Genomic DNA, 12,071 nt, shown 5'->3' on the forward strand with positions numbered 1-12,071 from the left:
AACTAAAAGCACAGCATCTCCGTGGACCTCTCGTTGTTGCTGATGAAAGGTTTTAACTTTAAAGTGTACAGACTTTTTACTATCGCCAGCTCTATGGGGACCACTCGACTAGAGAGTATGGAAAACGACTTTAAGCATAGGCGGTGATCACTATTTTCTGCATGATCCCGTATATGGTACTGAATGGCGGTTTTGCAGTTGCTAAAAGCCTGTAATTGTCCTGACAGATCTTCCTAGGTGCTCAAACCATCGTACACGTGCTTGGCGTCTTGTTTTTCCCATGTAAATTGCATTACAGCAATTACACTCGTACTTATAAACAACATGAGACTGTAGTTCTTGGGGGTACGATGTGTCTTTGTACTTTAACAAACCCACAATAGTATAGTTAGGTTTGAACACTACTCTGACATAAACTTAGGGATGAAATTCTCTTAAAAGTTTTAAAAGTCTATTTTTAACAGAAAAACTCCTACCATAGAAAAACAGTAAAATACAACATAGCTTTATTGGCTTTTGAAATAGAAACTTTCGGGAGCGATAACTTTTCTAGTTGTTTCCCAATATGTGTATCTATGAAAGCAATACTAACACCGTTTTTGTGAAACATCTATTTTATAAACTGAAATTTTGTATGAAGACTAAAATAGCTTGAACAATTGCTAAAGGCACGGGTCACGAGTGTAGATCTAAATTATGTTTATAAACTATAGGGATGAATGAAGAAAATGTAGTTGTGAGTCATGTAAATGTTGGTTTCCTGCAGACTGACGTCAAGGAAAGCTAAGGTATTGTTGTTCTCTACTTCTGAAGTAAATTCAATATTTTGGTGTTTTGAGTTAAAATAATCAAGAAACAGAGGTACGTGTTCTTCAGATCTAAAAATTAAAAACGTATCATCTACATAACGTCGGTAGAGCAGTGATTTAAAAGAACTGGGACAATTATCTAGCCAAACAACTTCGTGATGAGATAAAAAGGCATTGATCAAAGCAAGACCAAGAGGGTTTCCCATTGCTACACCATCTTTTTGTTTAAATACATTTGTGTTAAACATAAAATAACATTCACACGCAGCTAATGTGAGCAGTTTGTGTCACTGTTGGTTATCAAAATTCCGGATACTGTTGGAGTCATTAAACAAGTTGTTGATGCATATATCAATGGTATCTGTTAAAGGAATATTAGTAAATAAATAAGGATTTGACATCGAAACTTAAGGGGACACAATTACCTACTTCTAGATCGCAAATTTCTTTGGAAAAGGTACAGGAATATTTAACTGTATATTGATTATATGTTACAGGAGCTAAAATAGGAACAAGAAACTTAGACAAATGGTAATTGAAACTACCTATAGCTGACATGATTGATCTGAGTGGGACACCCTCCTTGTGTATCTTAGGGAGACCGTGGAGTATTACAGATTTAGATTCAGATGTACATAGATCGTTATAAGTATATGTTCATCCAGAACACCCTCAGACTTTAACTTTCTTAAGAACCTGTTAATACTTTCCTCCCTAGGGATATATATATATATATATATATATATATATATATATATATATATATATATATATATATATATGTGTGTGTGTGTGTGTGTGTGTGTGTGTGTGTGTGTGTGTGTGCGTGCGTGTATGTATGTATTTGTTTTCGATTCCGGCAGAAGCAAATCAGCACGACAAGCTCCTTTTTCTAAAAACTTCCTTACACATTTCTTTTTCTTTCTCATATCCCTCCTCGAGTGAATTAAAATAGCCAAGTAGAATACAGAGGCTACTGCACCAACTGGCATCCTGACGGCAACTGAGGTCTGGACAGGAAATATACTTTTTGCAAACAATATTTCCTAGTGTGGACGGGCATGTGGCCTGAGATACAGAGCAAAATCTGTTTTTGGGGGAAACGGAGCCAAAGCGCTGCTTTATAGAAGAGGAACGAATCCATTTTATTATATTGCATTTGTACCGAGACGAGTTTGTGCCAATGTTCCAATTTATGGAATTATTACAATGGACTGACTAGAACAGATAACTTTGGATTTTAGCAATCAGTCTTCGCTTCATGGTAATCCAGTTGTATCTTCAAAAGTGCAAAATGAGACTTTAATACACACTCCGAAGGTTTTATTTGGTATTTTTCCTAAACAATATACTTTTTTACAACATTCATTAGTAATGCCACTCAATTATTATTGTTATTATATAAATAAACTATGAAAAAATTTATGCTGCTAAAAATATATCATAATTAATAAATAATATATATATATATAATATATATATATATATATATATAGATATAATATTATACTATCTATATATATATATATATATATATATGTATATATATATTATATATATATGTATATATATGTATATATATGAATAACTTGATCACGACGTATATAAAACGTGATGCTATGTATAAATAAAGGTTTTTGCCACGAAGGAAAAAAATGAAAAAGCGAGATAGCCAAGCACTTTCGGTCTAGTTCAACTTTTTACTCAGGCACAACTGATTTTACAGAGGAAAAACATAGTCAAGGTAGGCTTAATATCCAAACTGACACTACAACAATAGCAATAAGGTCGATTTCACTCTACAGAAACGAGGAAACGCCTGAGGGCAGCCACACCTTGGAAGATACAAACGCGGTCAACAGACGATTCATCCAGAAAACAATACATTTTGAAAAAAAAGGAGGCATATACAACTTATTACCATGAAATTTACAAAAATTTTCCCCCAAAAAATGATTAATGAAAAGACGAAGAAAATATAAATATATCAATAGAGAGACAGATAGAGAGAGAGAGAGAGAGAGAGAGAGAGAGAGAGAGAGAGAGAGAGAGAGAGAGAGAGAGAGAGAGAGAGAGAGAGAGAGAGAGAGAGAGATAATAACTATATACACGTGGGACTAATTTATTAGTAGTTCATTTATTTTAAGGTCCTTACTTCCGTGGATTTGAAACCATAAAATCAATATTTAAATCGTTTAATGTTAATGTAGTGTTCTCTTATAACAATGCCATTAAAGATATGCTAATTAAGAATAGTCCCGTAACAAATAACAACATCATTTACAAAATTCCTTGTAAGGGTTGCCTATCGTTTTACGTTGGTCAGTCAAGTAAAAATTTATGTGTACGTATTAAGCTGCATATGTATTCAGTTAGAAGAGCCCAGACTTCAAATGCACTGTTTATCCATCTGAGTGAAAAATCTCATTGTATTAATTAGGGTGATACCTCTGTAATTGCTGGATCTAATGATTATGTTTCAAGAAATTTACTGGAATCAGCAATTATACAAATCACTAATAAAAACAACCTAAATCTTAGTCCGGGAATGTACCATTTGGACCCGTATATTTGTAAAATGTTTATGAAGGACCTTGAAATAAATGAACTACTAATAAATTAGTCCCACATGTATAGAATTATTATTTCGTTCTCTCTCTGTCTCTCTGTCTCTGTCTGTCTCTCTCTCTGGTTAGATATTCTCTCTCCCTCTTTCTCTTGCTCGATATATATACTTATATTTTCTTTCGTCTTTTCATTAATAATAATTTTTTGGAAAAATTTGTGTAAATTTCATGATATTAAATTGTATATGCTTCCGTGTTTTTTTCAGAATGTACTGTTTTCTGGAAGAATAACTTGTTTAGGTACTGCGTGTGTCCCCCAAGGTGTGGCTACCCTCAGGCGTTTCCTCCTTTCTGTAGAGTGAAATCGCCCTTATTGCTAATCTTGTAGTGTCAGTTTGGATATTAAGCCTTCTTTTGACTATTTTGTCCTCTGTAAAATCAGTTTGCCTTCAGTAAAGGGTCCGAACAGGACCGAAAGTACTCGGCTATCTCGCTTTTTCATTTTTTCCTTCGTGGCAAAAAACCTTTATATATATATATATATATTATATATATATCTATATATATATATATATATATATATATATATATATATATATATCATGGCCTGTACCGAGTTAGGGGGGCCGTCGGGTGGTCGAACGACATCCCCCCCAAATTCAGGAAGTCCATATTTTCTGTTAACATCTAATCGGGTAAAAGTGCATAGACCACATACCTAATTTTTCTTAATATAAGTAAAATAACATTTTCAAGTATTTCAGCTTGTATCTACCTATATGTACAATGACATTTTTAGAAGAAAAGTTCCAGTTGTGGGAAAAACAAACAGCCCCCCCACCCCGTAAACCCCTAGGTACGGGCCTGTATTGTGTATATTCCTTTAACGGCTCACGGAGATCATTGTCATTAAACTCCTGCAAAGTTTGACGTGAAGAAGGGTTGTTTACAATCAATGACAGATGGTGTTCGAACTATACTCCTTTCGATATGTCTGTTCATGTATTTCATAACATACTATTATTCCTTGCAAGCAGGAGAAAACATAGAAAAAATAAAATTCAATATATATATGCAATTAACTTTCAAGCATGCAGTTATTTAACGTATAAGTTAGTTTTAAAATCAAACACATAATTTAAAACTTGATCAAAGAATCGAACGAAAGTTATGTTTCCGCTTTTGGGCAGGTGGTGCAACTTTCCACCCCTACATCGAGGTGACTCACTTGGTTACTCATCCTGAAAATCTAGAGCGTTTTTGTCAGTCAAGTCATCGTCCAGCGCAAGGGCCAGAACACGTAAGCTTTGTTTCTCTCATTGTAACTTTGTTTTACTTCCTTTGTCTTGCAAAAATATTTTGAAACTAGGTCCCAGTACCAAAGACGGATCGTAGCTACTCGTTGCAGGTTCAGTTGTGCACACTTCCCGAAGCCAGGGCCAAACTCTTTATATGGTATCGTTTAGGCTGGGCTATTTGAAGGCAAAACACACCTAGGTACTGCCTTAACCTAGCATTTTGTTCCAATTCATCAATGGTTCTCTTGTTAAGGCTACAGTCCTTATGAATGCATTTGCTATTGCCTATCAAGAACAAAGGGGAGGTTGACCTTTGTCAGTTCTACCTTAGTCGTGTTTCAGCTTTCCCTGTGATAAAGGCCTACCTAGTAGCATTCATCACATGAAGTGACAAAGTTTTAGGTTGCAGTTACACATTTCTTCTGTCATAAAAACCAGTTAACTGCTTTTAACCTGTAAAGATTGCTTTTTTAATAACAGCTGGTACTTTGCTCTAATTAGGCTACCAGAAAAAAAATCTTCCTTACTCTACCTAGGTACTTAGGCTAATAAATTCGTACTAGGACAGGTACCCATAACCGTATTACTGACGCCATTTATCATTTGTAATTTCCTTCTGTATTGTATAGGTAACATCTGTAGCAATAACAGTACATACCCTATAGCCTAGTATGAGTTAGTTACTAAGGTAGGCTATTTTTATGAAACAAACTTTTGTTCCGATACGTAATACAAACCCTCGGTCCTTTAACAATAGGAAGGTAACTAGCGGCAGCTGGGACGGTCGTAAGCTTCGAACAAGGGGAGAACGGTAGTTAACTGCTTGTCCGATCGTGCGCGCGCCTGCGCGCCCGAGAGGTGAAGAATCACTTTTGCTTTCGGCCGCGGGTGTGAAGGACGTGTTCGTCATCGCTCTCTGCCCGTTTCATCGCCGTATGCTTTGTTTATATTGTTTTCTACTAATGGTTTGTTTGATCTTGAAAATGAAACTGTAAGTACACTGTTTTCATTTTCATTACTTAATTATGAATCAACATGGAGCTATCGCCGTAGAGGCGGCGATTTCCGCTCTTTTCATGAAATTGAATTTAATTATGTCTCGGTGCCGAGGGCGGGCGCACTCGCGCCGAGTCATGTATTTTGGGCGAAAGTGTGTAATTGAAAGATGTAAGTATTCTTTTTCATTATATTTTTGCCCTGTGCGTTCGTTGCTGAGAGCTTGATTGCGCTCGGCACGAGCCTCTTATTTTGTATGAATAGAATGCAATGAAAGTGGATTCGCAATGCAGTTTTCTTTTCATTTTCATTTATTAATTGCATCAAATTTAATTTTGGATTAATTTCCGCTCTTACCCGGGAATTAATCCTTACGATTTATTGCTGTGAAAGTGAAATCGTAAGTGCAGTATTGTTCATTTTCATTTATAATTATGATAGCATCATATTATTATGGATCAAGTTTCCGCTCTTACCCGGGAATTGATCTTTCCCCCTTTAAGTTCTATGAAGTGAATCGCAAGTGCAGTATTCTGTTTCATTTTCATATTACTTTTCACTGCTGTGCGGGGGTAGGGGAAGCGAAGGTCTGCCAGGAAGTCGTCGGAAAGCTCTCCCGCGACTCCCTTGGTATCCGATTCTTCGTCTTCTTTCCTGCCCCCCCGCTCAGCTTCCTCGTATTTTGTATTTGGGGTCTTCCTTCCGTTCGGGGTGGGCATGTCTCCCCCCCGTGCGTGAGGGAACCCCTCTTACTAATCTGTCTGTGCTACCGCAGGTGCTACATCCGTGGGAGACGACCTTGGACAGGTATGGGCCACTGCGGCTGCAGGGCGTGCCTAGCATCCACGATCTGCTGCAGCGTCTAGCGAGGTCTGGGGCGGTGACCTTGGAGCGGTCTCCACTACAACCTTCACGGCCGCTTATGCTGCTTCCCCCCCGCTGGTCTACACTCCCCATGCTGTGTCGGTGACGCCGTCTGCCGCTTCTAGGGCCGGTCGCCGCCGTACCGAGGAGGGGTATGCCGCCGCCGCCTGTGTTTTCTTCGTGTTGCCTGCCCCAGACTTCCGCTGTTCCAGCAGCTCGCCCCTGGACCGGCCGCCAGTACCAGCTTCCCGCTGGCTGCCGATGATTCTACGAGGCGATGGCTGGGCCTGCCGTACCTGTCGCTGATGTGGTTCCCGCTACTGGCTTGGCTGTCCCTTCTGTGTTTACCGCTGCCGCTGTTCCTGCCGCTCCTGAGCTGGTTGCTGTTCCTGTCGCTCCTGGTTCCTGCGCCTGTCCATGCTGGTCCTGCCCATGGTGTGTCTTCCCCAGTCCCAGGTCCTTCCGGACAGGTGCAGTCGGGCCGTGTTGCTTCGGCAATAGGCCCGACTCCGGCCTGGATGGAGGACCTGACGACTGTCCTGCGTGAGCTGACGAAGAAGAGGAAGGTGTCATCTTCGTCTTCGTCTGCTGCTGCCTCTTCCCCTTCGACTTCTAAGGCCCATAAGCCGAAGAAGAAGAAGGCTGGATCTCCCCCCTAAGAAGTCTCCTTCGGGAACTTCTAAGGGCCCGTCCCACCTCGGTGGGACGGGGGGTCCTTCTGCTGGTCCTCCTGCTCCTTCGGGAACGGGGCCCGTCTCCCCTTCCGTAAGGAAGAGATAGACGGGGACCAGAGGAGTATCGGTTAGCTCTGGTACTTCCTCGCCTGGTGCTAGCGGCGATGCCGCTACGCCAGGTTCCGGCTCGGTCTCTCGTTCGCGGGAGATCCCGAGTGTACGCTCTCCCTCGGGAGACCGTGCAGCCAAAGTTTCGGCGCCAGAGTTCGCTCGGCGCCAAGACCACGGCACGGAGCAGAAGGCTGGCGAGAACCGCTCAGGTGACTCTCGCCAGGCCAGCGGCCGCTCTCGCAGCGACCAGCTGGTAACCGGGTTTTCCCCCTAAGAAGACTCCTTCGGGAACGTCGAAGGGCTCGTCACACTCCGGTGTGACGGGGGTGTTCTTCTGCTGGTCCTCCTGTTCCTTCGGGAACGGGGCCCGTCTCCCCTTCTGAGAAGAAGAAGAAGACGGGGACCAAGGGTGTGCTGGCTACCGCTGGTACACCCTCGCCTGGTCTTGGCAGCTCTGCTGCTAAGCCAGGTACCGGCTCGGTTTCTCGTCCGCGAGAAGTTCCGAGTGTACGGTCTCCTTCGGGTGACCGTGCAGCCAAAGTTAAGACGCCTGAGTTCGCTCAGCGTCATGACCGAGGCACGGAGCAGAAGACTGTCGAGAGCCGCTCAGGTGACTCTCGCCAGGCCAGCGGCCGCTCTCGCAGCGACCAGCCGGTACCTCGGGTGGACGTGACGGTCTCTGACCGGCCACGGGTTGAGGCTGGGAAGAGGTCCCCCAGGTCCCCTCGATCCGACCGGTAACCATCCTCGGCTGGTACCGCGGTTTGACCGTGCCGCGAGGACGCTCACCGGTCTCACCGCGAAAGTGAGCTCTGCAGGTCACCTGACCGCCGCTCCCACAGGGACCGGGCGGATACGATGACCAGCAGCAGCTCGTCTGACGCACGGGACCGGGGTCGACGTGCTCAGTCGAGCCGCTCGCCACAGGTGAGCGGCACGGCCAGGCCTGCAGATCGATCCCCACTGCAGGTTGGTGATCGGCTGCAGTCCCCCACGTACGCTGGTCCTGCCAGCGAGCGGGGGGGGGAGCGTCAGGTCTGTCTCTCCACTACCTTCAACTTCCTCGGGCTACACCGGGAAGAGCGAGGTAGCTAGGAGTGATCGTGAGAGGTGCGCCGCTCACGATCCCGTCACGACCCCGCGCACGTGCCACGTATGGTCTTAGTACCAACCAGGACGTCGCGCAAGTGATTGGGGAGGCGACCGTCAGGGGGGGGAGGGGGTAGGGCGTCAGTTCTGTCTCTCCGATACCTTCAACTTCCTCGGCATACGCCAGGAAGAGCGAGGTATATAGGAGTGATCGTGAGAGATGCGCCGCTCACGATCCCGTCACGACGCCGCACGTGCCAGGTATGGTCTTAGGACCAGCCAGGATGTACGCGCAAGTGATTGGAGGCAACCGTCAGGGATCTGTTGCTGGTCCTTCTTCTGAAGGAGGAGGGTCTTGTGAGCTGCTCTTGTTGGAGGGACTGGATGGTCCTACTCCTCAAGACGCTGTAACTTCCGAGATTCAGAGTAACTTTGCCCAGGTTATTGCACTGATTCGTCAGCACAACGACCTGGGGGAAGGATCGCCGCTCCCACCAGCAGAGCCCATGTCTCTGCTCGAGTCGTTTTGGGGCCCGAGAGGGAACCCAAACCGACGGTGGGTTTGCCGCGATCGGAGCTTGCCGATTCTGTCTTGAACCAGAGTCTCTCGTCTCCGGACAAGAAGGCTCTCTCAGTTCTGGCCGGTCGATCAAGCTACTTCCACCTCCTCTACTGCGACAGCGGCGTTTCTACGTGTCTTCGGACACCGTATTTAAATACTCCTTCGGTCCTCCTGAGAGGTTTCGACCTCGACGAGGACTGGAATGAGTCGGAGGACGGTATCGGCTCTCTCCTGTCAGGTGTCGATCAGCCCCACCCAGACGACGTTCACAGTGGCGGCAGACCCTTACCTACAGAGAGAGTTCGTAACCCTCCTCGGGAAAAACGTTTTCTCCTGACGATATGTTTTTAGACTCTGAGAGGCCATCGCCGCAAGGCGATGGCTGCTCCTACTCTTCTCCAACTGCTAGTTCCACTGGGAAGGCGAGCGAGTATCCAATTCCTCCCCCATTCCCTCTCTCCTTACGGCTACGAGGGAAAGGGGAGGGATCCTACAGAGATTTCTCTGTAGGATTCCACGTTGGGGACTGCGCTACCGGGGGGACCTTCGGGTCCTACCTGACGTAAGCCCCGGTCGTTGAGGAAGGATCCTGCCCCATTCTCGATTTCTACGGGAATCGAGAGGTCCACCAGCCGATATCGTTTGACGAATTCGGTGGGGGTTTCGCAGACTGCTTAGAATTCTACGGAATTTCTAGCGCATTCAGAGTGTTAGAGTTTCTTACGATCTCCAAACACTTAGGCGAGACCACGGTCCAAAGTGAGCGAGACGAGAATCCCCGATATGTTACACGATAATCGGGAACCTCGCCCTATTGCTCGAATTCCTGGAATTTCTAGCATTAGGAAGAAGACTGCTGCTGAAAGAAGACTATCTCACAATAGGCGACCAACCTGGAATAGAGAAGAACGGACGGGAAATATCCAGTTTTGGCTTGAACTATCGTCTTAGTATTCTGTTCACCCATTGAAGCTTTCCTTCGAGGAAGGACTTCTTCACTCTCTTTGATAGAGACCGAAGGTGGTCGATCTCCAATCCTTATTGGGAGTTTTGTTTTCTTGAAGGAAAGAATTTAGGATGGAGATCGTTGTTCAGAATCCTACAAATATACTACGTATATTAACCTCGCGCATGATTCGGCTAAGCAGTTGAATGGTCCGAGGGGTGTAGGCGCATATCCTGGTTATTCTACGGTATTGCGACTTAGACGAAAAGTATTCTAATTGAACTGCAACTCGGGTTTGCCTGCCACCTCCCAGGAGTTTCCATTTCAATTTTATATACTTATGGTGTTGTCACAACAACACCATTTAAGGGTATCGGCGGGGTCGGGAATTAATTTTGAGTGACGGTGTTCAAACTTCCTCAGGTGTTACCTCTAGTTTGAATGAAGATGCACACAAAATTTCAGGTGAATTAGATGAAAACTTTTTTTTAAACAAATATTTTGTTCCGACACGGCATACAAACCTTCGGTCCTTTTACAATAGGAAGGTACTAGCGGCAGCTGGATAGGTCGTAAGCTTTCGAACAAGGGGTTCGGTAGTTAACTGCTTGTCCGACAGGCGCGCGCGCGCGACTGGGAGGTAAACAAATCACTTTTGCTTTCGGCCTGCTGGCGTGTGGACGTGTATCATCGCTCTCTGCCCACGCTTCATCGTCGTTTGCTTTCGCATGATTGTGTTTTTCTTTTCTATGTCTCAGTGAAACTGAATTGTAAGTACAATCATTTCATTGAATTCAATTGTGAATTAAAGGATCTTGGTTCACGCCCTCCGATTACCCGAGTGCCGGACTGAAGGCGTAATTGCGGGAATTCATTTTCCCAGAATGATCCTCGGATTGGGTATGCTCGGTGCCGAGGGCGGGAGCGCTCGCTCCGAGCGTAATATTGGGTTGGAATGTTGTAGATGAAAATCGTAAGTAAGTGCTCTTTTCATTTATAGTTTTTGACCTGTATGCCCGTTGCCGAACGAATGCGCTCGACACGGGAACTTATTCATATGAAAGTGGAATCGCAAGTACAGTATTCTTTTTCATTTTCATATATTATTTTTATTGTAGCAATACTCAGTTTGGATCAGTTTCCGAGCTTACCCGGAGATTGATCCTTCCCCCTTTGTATTTTTGAATGAAGTGAAATCGCAAGTGCAGTTCTTTTTCATTTTCATTCTTTTATTGAGATTGCATTGTTGACTGGGATCAATGTTCCGCTATTCACGGGAATTGATCCTTCCCCTTTTTTGTTTTTTATTTGTATGAAGTGAAACGCAAGCCGCAGTAGTCTTTTCATTTTCATATATTCTTGATTGCATCAATTCATTATGGATCAAGGTTTCCAGAACCTTGATCCATAAAGGTAAGGAATGAAACCTTTCAACCTTGCGCTCGGTGCCGAGGGCGCGAATGCGCTCGATCCGAGCCCTTATTCTTTGTGAAGTGAATTTTCATTTTGTTCCTTATTATTGATTGCATCAATATTATTTGGTTCAAGTTCCGCTCAGTCAGGGAATTGATCCTTATGCCTTGTATTCGTGCCGATGGCACGATAGCTCTAGGGCTCTTATTTTGTTGTTGGGTACATGGGTACTGTGCGGGGGTGGGGAACGAGACCCCCCCCCCGCTCAGTTCCACAGATGGCTCTTCCCCTTAGGGGGGGGGGGAGGTTATCGGCGTTCTTCTCCTCGCCCGATCCGTCGAGCGCGGGGGAGGGCGCTCGGTGCCCGATGTACAATTGTATTAGGGGTCTTCCACTCGTTCGGGAGGGATCAAACCCCCGCACGAGGGGATTTCCCCCCCATTAATCACTACTACTATTATTTCCGCAGGTGCTACTGCCACGAGAGTGGACCTTGGTGAGGTATGGGCGTCCTTCCAATTGCAGAGCGGGCTGGTGTCCAGGGGCTGCGGTTCTATGTATGGGCCTACTGCGGTCACCCATGGAGTGGTGACCACGCAACCAGGTGACGACGTCCCTCCTCACCTGGTGTACTCGCCTCACGTGGTAACAGTCTTGCCTACAGCCGCTGTGAAGTGCCGTTCGCCGTATACCGAGAGTGCGTGCCGCCGCCGCTCGTGTTGCCGCGCTGCAGCGACCACAC

Source organism: Macrobrachium nipponense, chromosome 1, assembly GCF_015104395.2.
Source record: "Macrobrachium nipponense isolate FS-2020 chromosome 1, ASM1510439v2, whole genome shotgun sequence".
In the NCBI taxonomy this organism is placed as follows: domain Eukaryota; kingdom Metazoa; phylum Arthropoda; class Malacostraca; order Decapoda; family Palaemonidae; genus Macrobrachium; species Macrobrachium nipponense.